The sequence below is a fragment of the Anomaloglossus baeobatrachus genome, chromosome 4 (genome assembly GCF_048569485.1).
Source record: "Anomaloglossus baeobatrachus isolate aAnoBae1 chromosome 4, aAnoBae1.hap1, whole genome shotgun sequence".
Classification (NCBI taxonomy): domain Eukaryota; kingdom Metazoa; phylum Chordata; class Amphibia; order Anura; family Aromobatidae; genus Anomaloglossus; species Anomaloglossus baeobatrachus.
Genome location: NC_134356.1, coordinates 169,885,884 through 169,897,176, shown reverse-complemented (window position 1 = coordinate 169,897,176; position 11,293 = coordinate 169,885,884).

The window sequence follows — 11,293 nt, the reverse complement described above, 5'->3', positions numbered from 1 at the left end:
TCCGACATTTTTTTGGTTTTAGTTTAAGCCCATGGGCCCGTAACCGCTGAAACACTTGGCCCAGGTTTTCTAGATGTTTCTCAAAGGTTGCAGAATACACTACTATGTCGTCCAGGTAAATCAATGTGGCCTCGAAGTTCATGTCTCCAAGGCAACGTTCCATGAGGCGCTGAAAGGTTCCTGGGGCATTATTTAGTCCAAACGGCATGCGGTTGAACTCGAAGAGTCCCATGGGTACAATAAATGCGGTCTTGGCCTTGTCTTTCTCTGCCACAGGGACCTGCCAATATCCGCTGGCCAGATCGAGGGAGGAGAAGTAACGTGCCTTTCCCAACGCCGACAGGGACTCCTCTATCCGGGGCAGAGGGTAGGAATCACGAACCGTGCATCCATTAAGCTTGCGGTAGTCAACACAGAAGCGGGTAGACCCATCCTTTTTCTTGACCAGCACGATTGGGGCAGCCCATGGACTCTGACTTTCTCTTACCACCCCGCTCTTCAGCATCTGCGCCAAAAGCTCTTTTACCTCTTGGTAGTAGTTTGGGGGTATTTGCCTGTACCTTTCCCTGATCGGTGGGGCATCTCCTGTGGGTATTTCGTGCTGAATCTTGTCAGTACAGCCGAAATCTTCTGCGTGACGGGAGAACGTGGCTTGATTCTCCCAAATAAAGTCCTCTATGGCTTGGGCTTGCTCCGAATCGAAGGGGCTCAGGTCCACTCCCATCTGCCCTAAGATGACGCGACTGTTCCATTGATCAATGGGTTTCTCTTTTCTTTCCATAGAAAGGGCCCAAGTCCAGGCTTCCCCTGCCATGGGCTGCAATTCAATCGATTCTGCAGCCGCCACCTCTTCGGGCGCCAGGTAGACATGGGCCAGCACAACTCCCGAGGTCAAGGTGTAGGCCTGTTCACCGGTGTTCACGCAACGGAAAGGGACCCTTCCATTTCTTACTGTTGCTAAAGTGCGAGCCACCAACGGTTCGTCTCCGTTCTCTTCACCACGGTAAGGCTCCACCAACACCTCCATCCCCTCGAGTGTACGGTGGGCCCCGACTGGCAAGGTGAGGACTGTCTCACGATTTGGAGGTAGAGTAATTGTTGTCTGTCTTGGGACTCGAACCCTCCCCACCGGGTAGCGGCTCCCACCATTCTTCCACAGTCCTCGGGCACGGATAAGGTGTTGGAAGACCTTTTGGGCAGGCCTGTTAGCAACTGTCGTCTTCCAGTAATCACAGACCCCCTTGTTGAAGAGCAACTGGTCTAATTCTTTCAGGACGTTCATGCCCACGATAGCTGGCACCTCTCTGTCGTACCGGCCCTCCGTTAACACAATCCCTTTTTTGCCTAAGTTCTGGCCACAGGCACGTATGTTCATCCACACGACCCCTACAACCGGAATGGGAAGATTGTTTGCAGCCCTCAGTTTGATATGTGCCCCTTTGTCAATGGATACAGTTTGTCCAAAATGATGGTAGAAGAAGTGTTCTGGCATGGTGGTCACTTGGGACCCAGTATCCATCAGACATTTTACTTCTTTCCCTTCAAATTCGGCCGTGATCGTCGGCGTGCAGGCTGCTATATCTTCAGGGCGTTGGTTTTCTCTAAGCTCAGTTGGTCTCCCCACCATGTGCCCATCCATGGAGGGAGGCACTAGTTTAACGGCGGTCTTTCTTGAGAAGTCTTCCTCTCCGGACAGTGTCGGAATAAATGGTTCCGATTTCCACAGTTCCAACACCGGTAGTCTTCAGCGGGTCTCGGTCGTCTCTGCTTGATCTGTCCCCTCTCTTCTTGATAGGTATGCGTGCGGGTATTTGGCCGCGGTGCTGTCGTTCTTACTTCTGACGCCGGGGCTTGCATATTCTTCAGCAACTCTTGTAGAGCAGTAACAGTCTCTTGTAACTGATCCACTTTAGCCTCAAGCTGGCTCGGTTCTCGGTTTTTCTCACCCGGGACTACCTTATGCATACAAACTTCACCCAAGGCGTTCTGCGGGTCGCAATTTTCAGTTTGTGTGCGGGAGACTGCTTCTTCCAATATTTCCTGGAAAGTTAGTTTTTTTTCTACCCTGAGCCGTTCACGGAGGGCACCTTTGATCTTGGGGTTATGTAATCCGCGGAGGAATTGATCTCGCAGGGTACGGTCAGCATAACCGGGGGTTTGTGCTAGCTCTGGCTCTGCTGTAAGCATTTGTCTCATTATTCTCTGGAGTGCATTTGCATACTGTGGCAGACCTTCTTCTTCACCCTGCAGCCTGTAGAACAGTTGCGCCTGTAAATCTCCTGCTTCTGGTTTCCCGCCATACACTCTCTCAAGAATCTTCACCACCTGCTCTAACGTCTTTCGTTCACTCTCAGGGCGCAATAAAATAGTCTCTTGAGCATGGCCTTCAAGGGCAATCAACAATATCTCCCCTTGATTTTCTGCAGTCACTCCTGCTACTCTCAACATGCCCCTCACTCTCTGCGCCCAGTCATGGAGAGGTACATTGCTGCCAGTAAATTTTGGTATATGGGTCAGCATAGCCCCCAGGGACAGCTGCCTTGCTGGTATTCCCCCATCAGGTTGTATTAGAACACCTCCATCAGCGACAGCCCCCTGTCCGTCCATTGTTCCGTACCAGCCTGCGTATCCTGCCGACTACGCCAAATGTAATACTGCAGGTAACGGGATACGCAAGGACTGCACGGAACCACGGGGGTTAATCAATGCAGATTTAATAATGTATTGCACAACACAGGTGGAGGAATAGTGCGGGAAAGGAGGGGGAAGAAAAGCCGGGAATGTGCACAGCAGTAGATATAATGCAATATACATACAACCACTTTGAATAACTTGTCAAGGATAGGAAGCCTCAGATTGTACTCCCAAAAGCAAAACACAGAAATCCTTATTCAACAAAAAAACGCAGAGTCCTTGTTATCTTACTCGTATAACACAGTGCAGTCTTTTCCTATCTGTCCCTAACTAAAAGTAGTGTGCACACTTAACTGCAGGTTTCAGCGTGGGGTACCTCGTCACCGTTGGGGCCCGTATTCCGCTGGCAGACACCTCTAAAGTTCAGTCTTTGTCCCGGGTCTGTAACTTGCACGTGCTGCCTGGCTCCTCGCTCCACATCCAGCCTCTTTGGATCTGTAATTTTGTAATTTGCACGTGCTGTCTGGCTCCTCGCTCCACATCCAGCCTCTTTGGATCTGTGTCTTGGGGGAGACACCACGCAACACTCTGAGGTACTTGGACCTCGGAAAAACAGGGCAGACTGAGGCCTTCTATCTTACAGCCCACTCCAGCACACACCTCTCTGCCAAAAAACACAGCCACATGTCGACTCCTCCTCCTCCTGTTCCAGACTCAATCTAGTCACTTGAGCAGCAGGTGGCAGCATAACACAAGGAAGTCCACCAAACAGTCTTTTAACCTATATATATATATATACATATAAATGTTAACAGGTCTTACACATGTAATCCCAAATCATGGCGTATAGAGGTGTAGAGGGATTCTACGTCCAGTGTTGCGATTAGAGTATTCGGCGGAATAACAACCGTAGCCAGTTGTTCTATTAAATGGGAGGAGTCACGTACATATGAAGGGGAGGACTGTGCCAATGATTGAAGATAAAAGTCCACATAGATACAGGGTCTCTCAAATAAACCGCCAATGCCTGAAACGATTGGTCTACCAGGAGGTTCTGGGCGTCCCTTATGAATTTTAGGCAACATATAGAAGGTGGGTGTTATCGGGTTTTTGGTAGTCAAAAAATTCCTCTCCTTGAGGGAAATGATGTTCTGTGTATGGGCCGTAGACAGTAGTCTGTCAAGATTTTTTTTAAACGTAATGGTGGGATCAGAAGGTAATGTCACATAACAATCACGATTCAGTAATTGTCTTTTTGCCTCCCTTATATACATGTCTACTGGCCATAACACCACGTTCCCTCCCTTGTCAGCCTCCTTTATGAGGAAATCCTTGTTGTCCTTAAGTCTGGATAAGGTGTGTCTCTCCTCTGTAGTCAAGTTGTTATTTTTGTTATTATCCAGTTTCAATTTTTCCAGATCCTTGCACATCTTATTAAAAAAGATGTGAATGGCCGGGCAAAGACTGAAAGAGGGAGTGGCCTGCGATAAAAGTCGTCCGGTAAAGGGAATTTTCTTACCATCATCCATCTGGTTTTCTTCCAGGAGTTCAAGGAGATCACCAAAGGCCTGTCTCTCATCCGTTGGCAGAGTATCGATGAGGTCCGGACGGCTATACAAGTATTTAAAAGTAAGTTGTCTACAGAACAAATATAAATCTTTAGTAATAATAAATTTGTCCATTCTGTTCATAGGTGAAAACGATAGTCCTTTAGACAACAACTCTAATTCAACCTCAGTTAACATATGGTTAGAAAGATTAATTACTTGTAGCTTACCCTCCATGCTGGCTAGTATTTCCGTCTCCTGCTCTGCCTTGTTTCCCTCGGGGCAATTGGAGACCACAGTTGATTTCTCCCGCCTCTCCTTCTGGGATTTTGGTTTGCGGTTACCCCTCCTGGTACGTCTTCTGGGTCGCTGGTGTCCGTAGATAAAAAATCACTCGTGGAGGGTTCCGAAGTCAACCTAGTGGCTGTAGGACCCCTACTGTTTGCCCTACGTTTATTGCCCTGATGTGTCCACTTATAGACCTTGTTGTTGGCGTAGTCAGTTTTGTCACGTTGGAATTTGTTTTTCTTCCCCTTAATAATGTCTTTTTCAAATAAATCTAAGATGTTTTTAAGTTTGGCTTGAAACGGGACTATTACAGACTGTCTGTCCAGTTGGTTTAATATGTGTTCTTTGTTTTTGATTTCCTCTTTAAGTTGTGTTAATAAAACACGATCATGCTCCAAGAGCATGTCAAGAAGGGTAAGCGAGCAGGTTTGGAGGCCCTGTTCCCAGATTATCCTGAACTGGGCATCAGTTTCCCAGGCCGGGAAAATTTGTACGCGGAGTCCGCGAGGTATGATTTTTAATTTCTTATACTCTTCCAATGTCCTAATGTTCCACCAAACCTTCACAACCCTCTTATGCAGGTTAATCAAATCCTGCGTAAGTTGTTGGTTTTCATCTTGTGGGTTAGAGGGAGTGATGGGGGCCCCGGTGACATGCGTTGTGCCAAAAATATCCACAGACTGATGAGACCAAGCTGCCTCCCTTTCCGCCAGATCCATATGTCCACAGTATCAGAGAGAATACAGAGTAAGCTTAATCAAATAAAATAACCCAGTATGGTTTAGGGTGTGCCTCCTTCCTGGAAAAGGTGACTAGGGCACCAAATACTAGAGTCGGCAAAAAGGAATAGAAAGGGCACCACCAAATGGGATCTCCAGGTATATAACAGAGCATACAACAAAAAAAAAAAAGGAAGGAGTATACCAAAAATTGGGATCACCAATACAATAATACAAGTGAAAAACTGGTTTTTATTATAAACATTATCTCAAAAACATACTGTGGACATAGCACGGCTCCAGGGACAGGCAGGAGCACACAAACAGACAAATTAAAAACATTTAAAAAAAGCCGAATGGCAAGATTCCCCGACACGCCAGCCTCCAAAAGTTATAACAATATGGAAAGGTACCCCTCACAAGGTAAATAAACTCCACAGACAGTATATTGCAGGTAACAATGCCCAGGATATATCCAATATAATAAAAGGAGCCAAAAGGAACCTAACAGCTATACCTTATAGAGTATCATATACCTATTAATAGTAACCACATAAAATAAGAAAGGGTTAACTGGTGTAACTCATAAGGTATGAAAGTACAAAATTGTGGCTAGTATGCCCAAATTATGTATCTAGAGGAGAGGACTAGATAGTATGCTGGTCTTGCTACGTTGTAATAGCAGACCGTGGTCACAAACCCCTGATGATAGGTGAGCAGTTACCTAGAAATGCATGACAGAATTCATGTCAGTGCAGAGTCTGAATCAGGTGTAAGGGTAGCCTGAACGATCATTCAGACAGATAAAGAACCATACTTACACCTGACAGACCTGCAGCAATACCAGGGAGAGTGAGGAGGGTAGATACACAATGAAAGGTAGGCGGCGTGTGTCCCCACGCGTATCGCCACTGCACGTGTGGCTTCCTCAGGGGAGAGAAAATACACCATAAGTCGCAAAGTGTGCTATATATATATAGAAGTGTAAGCAGTTACTCACCAGTCTGTGAGTCATGGAAATCTAGCGACGGCCGCCGCCATCTTGGATAGGTCACATGACACACAAGGCCACAACCTACTATCAGACTGCGCATGCGCGGGTATACCCGGTGTTACTCAATAAGAGTAACAACTTTTGTGAATTGCTCTAGTGTAACAGCGGCGTAAAGCGAGCTGAAGCGCAAGCACTGAAAGCTACAATGTCATAGAAGCAAGAAAAGACAGATAGCTTTGTGGGAATAACCTTAAACAGTAAACTGTTTATAGAATCATCAAGTAACGCGCATTAAACATAGAGTGGCCAAAAAAGTCAGACCTATAAGAGGGGACAAAGTAAGTTTGATTTCTTTAGTACTTGATTATACACCTTAAAGTGAAAGCATCAGATTTATATAGGACCTCTTGGGGGTTTGGACAGCGAAGGGGCCAAATATCCCAATACATGTGTTCAAAATCAGGGAATCCAAAATCAGATTAAACAGAGGGCACCCCCAAATATCAGAGCAGTAAAAAATATATATATATATCAAAGAGAAAATCTCTCAGGCCCCTGACCCTAGACCAAAAAATGTTTCAGGTAAATGGTTCTTAGATTTAACCTGTTAGTGGAGGGTAAGCAACAGTGTACCTTTATACTCCCCGGGAGATAGACCTATATAGGGGAAAGAACACTAAGAGGAATTACATAGGATAAAAAGTGGATTTGTAGTGAAGGCCCATCCAGAGATCTAAAAAAGGCTAGACTGTTCAGAAATGGGGCATATGCAAATTATTTATCTGAAGTTCCCAAAAATGTAGAGATGTCCCAATGGGGGAAGAGATAACCTAGGCATGTCACCATATAATAATGCACACGGTCGCTATAGAGACCACCCAGGCCAGGAGGAATTTCATACATGGCCAATTATAGGTCTGTACAAAAAACATCCACAATCACGTGGACACCCACAACACTCATATGCAACTAGTTTAGTGACATACATCAAAATTGACAAAAAAAAACCCCATTGGATAAATATATAGTCACTACAAACTTGCAGTGGTAGAGTTCACCTAAGCTGGATGGGCATAAATAGAGCCCACAGCGGAAAAAATATTTTTTCACCATACAGTGAGCATAATGTCTTCTTGAATAAAGCTGGTGGGGGGGCAAATGGTTCAAAGAGGACTTAGACATGGCTATGTCCCTTGACACAGACCCCGGCTATAGTCACCTAGATCCCTAGGTAGTCATTAAAGTCATAGAGGTCCCCAAATCGTATATAATCCTCCAAATAAGCTGGATCCAAGGATTCACAGAAAATGTGTCCAATATTCCAGATCCATGTCATGCAGACACTGACGAGAGTCCAGTCCATAACTTCAAGATGAAACACGGAAGATCCAAATCCAAAGTAGATGCAAAGAATCCGCGTTTTCACATGCAAAGTCCAAATAGAGCTACAATGTAACCTGGTCCGGCTGAAGGAAATATTCCTGCATTTCTTGGTCCAGCAATAAAAAACCAGGTGAGGGCTATAAACAGCTTGGTTCCAATGATGATGGAAACCTACAGTGGAGGAGGAAAACACAGAAAAATGTAAAGGATTACAGACCACCAAGTGGAAAAGAAATATTCGGGGCAGCCTACATGGTCTTGTAAAATCCTGTGTAGAGTAAATCCTCATTTAGGCCATGTGGTGCCACACTCTTCAGAGTGTAGATCCATCTGGATTCCTTTTTCAATAACTCATTCGTGCGGTTGCCACCCCTAATATTTTCATCTTGAAGTTATGGACTGGACTCTCGTCAGTGTCTGCATGACATGGATCTGGAATATTGGACACATTTTCTGTGAATCCTTGGATCCAGCTTATTTGGAGGATTATATACGATTTGGGGACCTCTATGACTTTAATGACTACCTAGGGATCTAGGTGACTATAGCCGGGGTCTGTGTCAAGGGACATAGCCATGTCTAAGTCCTCTTTGAACCATTTGCCCCCCCACCAGCTTTATTCAAGAAGACATTATGCTCACTGTATGGTGAAAAAATATTTTTTCCGCTGTGGGCTCTATTTATGCCCATCCAGCTTAGGTGAACTCTACCACTGCAAGTTTGTAGTGACTATATATTTATCCAATGGGGGTTTTTTTTGTCAATTTTGATGTATGTCACTAAACTAGTTGCATATGAGTGTTGTGGGTGTCCACGTGATTGTGGATGTTTTTTGTACAGACCTATAATTGGCCATGTATGAAATTCCTCCTGGCCTGGGTGGTCTCTATAGCGACCGTGTGCATTATTATATGGTGACATGCCTAGGTTATCTCTTCCCCCATTGGGACATCTCTACATTTTTGGGAACTTCAGATAAATAATTTGCATATGCCCCGTTTCTGAACAGTCTAGCCTTTTTTAGATCTCTGGATGGGCCTTCACTACAAATCCACTTTTTATCCTATGTAATTCCTCTTAGTGTTCTTTCCCCTATATAGGTCTATCTCCCGGGGAGTATAAAGGTACACTGTTGCTTACCCTCCACTAACAGGTTAAATCTAAGAACCATTTACCTGAAACATTTTTTGGTCTAGGGTTAGGGGCCTGAGAGATTTTCTCTTTGATATATATATATTTTTTACTGCTCTGATATTTGGGGGTGCCCTCTGTTTAATCTGATTTTGGATTCCCTGATTTTGAACACATGTATTGGGATATTTGGCCCCTTCGCTGTCCAAACCCCCAAGAGGTCCTATATAAATCTGATGCTTTCACTTTAAGGTGTATAATCAAGTACTAAAGAAATCAAACTTACTTTGTCCCCTCTTATAGGTCTGACTTTTTTGGCCACTCTATGTTTAATGCGCGTTACTTGATGATTCTATAAACAGTTTACTGTTTAAGGTTATTCCCACAAAGCTATCTGTCTTTTCTTGCTTCTATGACATTGTAGCTTTCAGTGCTTGCGCTTCAGCTCGCTTTACGCCGCTGTTACACTAGAGCAATTCACAAAAGTTGTTACTCTTATTGAGTAACACCGGGTATACCCGCGCATGCGCAGTCTGATAGTAGGTTGTGGCCTTGTGTGTCATGTGACCTATCCAAGATGGCGGCGGCCGTCGCTAGATTTCCATGACTCACAGACTGGTGAGTAACTGCTTACACTTCTATATATATATAGCACACTTTGCGACTTATGGTGTATTTTCTCTCCCCTGAGGAAGCCACACGTGCAGTGGCGATACGCGTGGGGACACACGCCGCCTACCTTTCATTGTGTATCTACCCTCCTCACTCTCCCTGGTATTGCTGCAGGTCTGTCAGGTGTAAGTATGGTTCTTTATCTGTCTGAATGATCGTTCAGGCTACCCTTACACCTGATTCAGACTCTGCACTGACATGAATTCTGTCATGCATTTCTAGGTAACTGCTCACCTATCATCAGGGGTTTGTGACCACGGTCTGCTATTACAACGTAGCAAGACCAGCATACTATCTAGTCCTCTCCTCTAGATACATAATTTGGGCATACTAGCCACAATTTTGTACTTTCATACCTTATGAGTTACACCAGTTAACCCTTTCTTATTTTATGTGGTTACTATTAATAGGTATATGATACTCTATAAGGTATAGCTGTTAGGTTCCTTTTGGCTCCTTTTATTATATTGGATATATCCTGGGCATTGTTACCTGCAATATACTGTCTGTGGAGTTTATTTACCTTGTGAGGGGTACCTTTCCATATTGTTATAACTTTTGGAGGCTGACGTGTCGGGGAATCTTGCCATTCGGCTTTTTTTAAATGTTTTTAATTTGTCTGTTTGTGTGCTCCTGCCTGTCCCTGGAGCCGTGCTATGTCCACAGTATGTTTTTGAGATAATGTTTATAATAAAAACCAGTTTTTCACTTGTATTATTGTATTGGTGATCCCAATTTTTGGTATACTCCTTCCTTTTTTTTTTTTTGTTGTATGCTCTGTTATATACCTGGAGATCCCATTTGGTGGTGCCCTTTCTATTCCTTTTTGCTGAGCAGATTACACACAGCACAGCTAATACTGGAGAAGTGAAGATTCCAGATCTTTCACCGGCACCACAGACACAGCAACACACATGAGAGTTCAGGAACATACAAGTAAGGACTCGAGTTGCCTGTCAGGTCGGTACCCAGGAGGAACAGGGCTGGCTGCCTAGTTTACACAGCAGCAGGGCCACACACAAGCACAGTGCAGAAAAGAGAGCCAAAACGGCCCAGCTGGGTGGGAGAAACCCTGAACCCTTCACAGACTCCGTGGACAGTACTCTGCTGAGTACCATCATCAGTAAAGGACAAAGAAACTGAAAAACTGTGAGTCTGCTTGTTTATTGTACTCGTGTCCTGCACCTCCCCATAGACTATCACACTGCCCTGGGGAGAAGGCTCTACCCGTGGGGAGCGTCCCATCTCAAGCTGCCATCCATCACCCCGGAGGTTCTGCAGCAGCGGTGGTCATCTCTGATCACATTCCACGGGTGGCGTCACGAACATAACCCCCCTTTTTATTGTGGAACCAGGGATCACAGACCGGGTCACGACACCGTGATCCCCTTTCCAGAAGTGACTCCTTGGCCCGGTTCTGAGTATCCCCTTAACCCCTGGTGACACATGAGCAGTACAGAGCCGGCCCGGTAACTAGTAACCCCCAGGCCCCGGTGCGGGTGTGTCATATGTGTCATCCAAAGAGAATGAAGCAGCTGCTGATTGACCATAGGGATTGCGTGGTGTAACACTCTTACATGATTATGGAAGAAACAGTGCCACCACCACTGGAAAGGCGTCAGCACTGGAGTTGAGTATAAGCATTATTCTTTAAAAAGGGAGAAACATACTGATTGAGAAGGAGTTGTCTGCATAGTGGACACCCCCTTTCAAAGGGGTTGGTTAATTTAGGTTTATTTTAACAGATAATTTGCGTACATGATTTTGTAGCAATACAGGTTCTTTTCCTGCAACTTTTCTCAGAGACTGAACAGCTTTATTTCCACATCATGGCTGCCAGTGGAGGAATATCTGACCATACCCATCCTTGGCTTCCAACAATTGAAAACCATTTGCTCATGTGCAGTGTTTTTCAATTAGAAGAT